The 6,000-nt window shown below is 44.0% G+C and overlaps 1 protein-coding gene across 1 annotated transcript in view; it reads left to right on the forward strand.

Moving 5' to 3' along the window:
* The window catches only part of KLHL29 (kelch like family member 29), a 103,861-nt gene extending 102,336 nt beyond the window's left edge, over nucleotides 1-1,525 (forward strand). The window contains exon 13 of the mRNA XM_028496655.2: nucleotides 1,442-1,525. The gene's annotated coding sequence lies outside the window, so the exon portion shown is untranslated. The remainder of the gene's footprint in view (nucleotides 1-1,441) is intronic.
* Nucleotides 1,526-6,000: the final 4,475 nt, after the last annotated feature.

A 6,000-nucleotide genomic window follows, 5' to 3' on the forward strand; every position in this document is an offset into this window, starting at 1 on the left:
TCTGAACGGAGGCGCTCACTCTGCCCGGTGCAATAGTTTCACATATTTTTCAACTGGGAGAGAGAAGCCGTTTTTCCCTTCCTGCAGGGCAAGCTTGATCCCCATCCAACCATAGATCAGTTATCCTATGACAATATTAGGCGTCAGGCTCTCTTGGAATAAGATCAAAGTGTCCTTATCACTTTGATTCCTACTTTTGTTTTTAACCAATCTATGCTTTCAGTGGCCGAGGGAAAACAAGGGACAATACTATGTATGGGGCCCGAGGCCTAGGAGGCTGCTGGTCCCCACTGGGTCGAAGATAAGTCCAGGCTCTTTGCGGAGCCAGATGTGACTGGAGCGGCGGCAGCCGTGGGGACAGCTAGGGAGAACCGTCTGTCCCTTCACAGGGTTTTCTACCGTGTTTTTGCTGGAGAAGGACAAGGTGATTGTGCTAGCTTTCTCTTATCCCATATGAATTATTTAGATTTCCAAGGCATTTTCTTGATAAACAAAAGGCTATTTTTAAGTACCGAGAGAAGGAGGCAGCCACGAGAGGGATAACGCGGGAATTCCCAAAGCTCTTTGTAGGTAGTGCCAGAGTGGGGCATTTGCTCTAATTTTTCTATGTTCAGAATAGAGGATCTCTCCTGGGTGGGGGGTGAATGCCCCCGTTTTATTTTTAGAAAAAGTAACTCCCAGACAGCCCCGTAAAAGCCGTGCCTCGTGGAAGCATTGTCCTAGAGAGACAACTCTGTTCCTGAAGGAAACCAGTTCTGGCCGTGATACCAGTTCAGCTCCCTCCATGAGGTAAAGCTGAGGACCCAGGCCAGGTTGGAAGGGAAGGAGGGAGAATACATGTCTACAAAGCACAGGAGACTATTTTTGATATTTATAGCTATATATTAAGGCACCTGCCACAAAGAGCTCTCAGGATGGGGACAGCCTTCTCAGACGAGCCGTGACAGCCAAGGCCTGAGGGGCAGAGTGGAATCACTCTTCTAGTAGCATCTTAACCCACGCAAGGGGAGCCAGGAGGGAGGCCACCCCGTGGCTCACAGAGAAAGGCCTTCCCTCTAGTCCTCAGACCCCCAAACCTCACGTGGTGACCAGTTTCCTTTCCAGGGCACGAAGGAGGCAGCCGCCACCGCTGTGCTGTTTAGCTGAAGTTGGTACCAAATGCGCATTTACCATTTTTATGCCTGGTAAGTCGACTTGCCGTCATTTCATCATAAAAACCACTTATGAGGAGAAAAGGACAGGACACGCTCTCCAACTTTCAGTGTTTGATGACACAAAGTCCCAATGTCGGGCATCAACTTCTAGCACTACAAGTGTGGCTCCCACTTGGACAAGATACCGAGCTTCGTTATGCAGTTTTTAATATTATTTATTCTTTTAAAAAGTAATAAGCACAAAACTACATACGTTGTATGTCATTTAAAGTATTTATGTCAAACAGGGTGCAAGTGTGAACCCAAGGACTGGAGCACAAGTGTCTAACTGCCTGAGGCAGGGCGATGTCAGCGTTGGTGGGCGTCTACCTCCAAAGGAGGTGCTAGTGGTCAGCGAGACTCAACCCAGACGACACTGAAATCCTGTTCTCTCCTCAGTTATCACACTGGAGCAAAACTGGCTATTTCTGTGAATGATATAAAACAGGGTTCTCTGTAACGGTGTTGTACATAGTATATGTTTATTGTTAAGTTCTTGTTATAATAAATATATTTATAGATCTAGACTCGGAAGCCAATGTAATGCCTCTGTGTGCCACTGTCCTTGCCACCGAGATGAGAAACCCCAGTGCAGGCCTGTGCCTCCTCTCCCATCAGCTGTCTGGGCTCTGTGACAGACTTGAATGCACATCTTGGTAATCATAAAGGATGGGACTCTTCAGCGAGGGAATGAATGTACAGGGCTGAAAGGCAAGAATAAAGGGCAATTAAAGGTCAAAGCTGAAAGGGACTTGCAAACACTCTGGCATCGGCTCTGAGGAGCTCCCTTCAGTTTAAGTGCTCTTATTACACTTGTGCAACTGAAAACTTCAAAAACTTAGCTTCCCCCTGGTCTGCTTCCTGTGCCAGAGGCTGTCCTGGAGAGCTGTGACAAATCCACACGGCAACTCCACGCCGTCAGCCTGAGAAGAGACGCAACACCCTTCCTTCAGGAAGAACAAGTTGTGACTGCCATTCTAAAATCCAGTCGGGGGCCTCCCTGCCTTCTGCAGTCCCGCCTGAGGCTGCTCTCTAACCTGTTGTATAGACCGGCTTTGCTCTCCTAAGGACACCCACGCAAAGCCCAGGGCAAAAGCGGAGAACACCAGACGGGATTGCTCCCTCTCTTGCATGCAAGGACTTTAGAGTTAACGGATGAGTAGGAGAAGGTAGATTTACCAGCATTTTACCCAAGGGAAGAGCCCCACACCCTTAATCCCCAAATCTCACCAAGACCTAGTATCTCCTTGCAAGAAAAAAATCGGAAGAAGGTAGGTTGGGGTGGGTGGGACTGGGAGTTCTCAGAGAACTCAGCTGAGGCCTTACGATGAGTGGACCACACACTTGCCAAAAATATCTGCACTGGTACCTTCACAACACCAGTCCTAGAGGAAAGGATGGAGAATGTCTAGAAGATTCCAATCACGAAGAGCTAAAATTATAAGCTAAATTATAAAAACCAAGCAATTGGACTTCCTGGTGGCGCAGTGGTTAAGAATCCACCTGCCAATGCAGGGGACACGGGTCCGAGCCCTGGTCCGGGAAGATCCCACATGTCGTGGAGCAACTAAGCCCGTGCACCACAGCTACTGAGCCTGCTCTCTAGAGCCCGCGAGCCACAACTACTGAACCTGCGTGCCACAACTACTGAAGCCCACACGCCTACAGCCCGTGTTCCACAACAAAGAGAAGCCACCACAATGAGAGGCCCGTGTACCGCAACAAAGAGCAGCCCCTGCTCGACGCAACTAGAGAAAAGCCCGCATGCAGCAACGAGGACCCAACGCAGCCAAAAATAAATAAATAAATAAATTCATTAGGAAAAAAAAAAACAACAAAAAAACCCGAGCAATAGTTGTGTTACCTCCTTCTTTCTCTACTCTATTTGCCTAAATCAAAGGAAATATGTTCTCTGAGTCTATGAAGAGTCTGTGTACTTACCGTAGAAGGCAGGTGTGTTCGCTGTTATTAGGCACCCATGTAACCATGGGGAGAGTCTCTCTTGTTGGACTCAAGGCACTACCATCAGACCTGGCACGGATGGTGAGGAAATTCATTGTGACAGCCACAAACAGGAGACGGATCACATTGTGTGTGTCTGTGTGAGAACTTTAAAAAAAAACAAAACTCAATGCTAAAATAAGAAGAAAACAGGAAAAATATTTGTGGTCCATATGACAAAAGATTAATATCTTTATTAAAGAGGCCATGTAATTCAATTAGAAACTGTTAAGGGATTCCAACTGTTAAATAGGTCATGAACAGACACTGCAAAGAGGAAACATACAACAAAAAGTTCAACATTGATAATTATTAAATAATGGAACTTAAATAATTAGGTAACATCTTTACCTAACTAAATGAGCTTCCCAAACCTAAAAATAAAGGGAGGGGTGAGGGGCGCTGATGAAGAGCAGTGAAACTCCTGAGTAGCACCAAGGGCTCTGCAAACTGAAATGGGTCTCAGAAAGCAATGTGGCAGGTGCCATGTATCAAGAGCCTAAAGAGTACCTGACCCAGTAAATCCACTTCTGGGCGTCCATCAGGAAATAATGCAAACTATGGTAAAAGTCATATAACAACTAGCTCCCACTTATTGACACTAACAATTGCCAGACACCATGCTAAGCACTTAAAGCACTGAATCCTCATAATTCTACTAGACAGGTACTAAAGACATGCAGCAATATAGAAAACATTAGAAGGGGGGGGAAAGGAAGATTCATATTTGTATATGATTGTGGTTATGTAAGATATGTATATAATGATATATAAGCTATATATATACACACACAAAGATATGTAAAATATGTATATTAAAATGACCAGATGTACACATAAAACTACTATTAATTGAACTGATGGAATTGTGGGCAATTTTCTTTCTCTCTTCTCCAAAATGTATATAAAGTGATGACATTACTTTTATAATAAAGATATAGATATACATACATATTTTTTAATGGGGAATGAAGGACAGAAAGTAATCTTTCTCCTATATTTTAGTCTGAGAAATTCTCAAAGATCAATTCCTATCTTGGACACCATAATCAATGGAGAAGTTAAAAGGGTTCAGAATAATGTAACAAAGAATTCTGAATAAGAAAATAGATTTCCAGTAATAATCAAGACTTTTTTTAAAAACCTAAAGGCTAGGGGTGAATGGATTATATCTTTCAGTGCGTGAAGATTTGCATGAAACAAATGAACACCACCACTTCTCTGTGTTCTTGGAAGGTCAAGAAAGATGAAAAAGACAATAATAAAGAAGAAAAAATTCTAGTTCAACAAAAGGATACATGTATTAGTGCAAAACTCTGCAATAGGTTACCAAGATCCTTGTGAAGTTCTTTTCTAATTAAACCTCAATAATATATAACATAATTGCATACATTATCCCATTTTATCCTCTCAGCTACCCTAAAAGGCATAGGGCATCATCTTCACTCTTTAAGAGGAAACAATGTCAAGAAAGTTAAGTGATTTGTGCAGTAATAGTTATGCCCCAGGTGTTCTCCATGCACTATCGCATTTGATGCTCGTCACAATCCTGCAGAGGATGGTCATCCCTGCTGCACAGGTGAGACCACAGGTTCCAGACGTGAAGCAGAGTCCGTCTAAGGCACATCAGTATTCAAAACCCTGCTCAGTGGGCCTCCAGAGAGGCTGCGCTACATCATATGGTCTCTTCAAGGCTGCCTGGAACTATGTAGCTCTTATGGCTCCAAGACTAAGGCTCCTTCCTCCTCCCCAAGCTACCTCAGAAACCTGTATTAAGAAAACAGAGAATTCTGTGAATATAAGAGACATTCAGCTCTGTGTTAGATATAGTCCTCTTTAGAAGCAATTTTTGAAATACCTGGTTAGAGTCTCAATAACACACTGGCTTCCTCCATTGAAGGCTTGGCTTTACACAGGAAACTTGGGTTTGGGGGAAAGAAAGAGGTCTCTGACTAATATATCATTTCTGCCTCATTTGAAACTCCTCCTGTGAGCCTTCACTCTGCTGTGAAGTCTTAAGGAGTTCCTTACCTTCTTGCTGACCACAAACCTGGTCAGGGAGAGTAAAGGAAAGGGGAGAACAGCATTAACACTGGCTGCACCATCCTCAGTCCCAAAGGGCATACCATGACCTTGCCACCCAAGGAGGTAGAAGGTCAAAGAGCTGACTAAAATGAGGACCCAACTCCAAGAAGTCTGCCTTTTCCACATGATGGCAAAAATTAGACAATCCAAAAATCTGTGTTTATCTTCCCAAATTTATAATCCATGTGCTCTGCTGCCCTCTATGTAACACTTGGCAAGTCACCTGGGTGTCTTTCCTCATGAAAGGTGAGCACAGCCTTTGAGTGGATCAAACTAGGTCAATAAGACTACGTTCTCTGAAGGCAGGGGTCATGTCCTCTTATCTTCCCCCACAGGGCACCTCACCCTGATGAGTAGTGACAGCCAGATTCTACTGGCATCATGAAAAATGTTTTGAGTTATGAAAAATATAAAGGCAAGGCCACAATTTTGTGCACTGCTTTAGCCATCCCTGTTATCTACAGATGACTAAAGAAACAATAGTTTTTGTTAAAGTGTTTTTATTTACTGTGTGTATAGATTTCCGTCATTCTCGGAGAAGCTAGCCACCACTAGCGCAAACCTAGGCACCACCGGACCCATCGGCCCTGTCGACTTTGCATCCCTGGTGGTAAAAATCAGTCCTTGAAGCTCTTCAGTTCACTCCCTACATTCTCTGGTACCTCTCTGTTACTACTGCCCTGTTTTAAGCCCTTATTTCCCCTTAGTTGTTGCTATTATA

Source organism: Physeter macrocephalus, chromosome 12, assembly GCF_002837175.3.
Source record: "Physeter macrocephalus isolate SW-GA chromosome 12, ASM283717v5, whole genome shotgun sequence".
NCBI lineage: Eukaryota > Metazoa > Chordata > Mammalia > Artiodactyla > Physeteridae > Physeter > Physeter macrocephalus.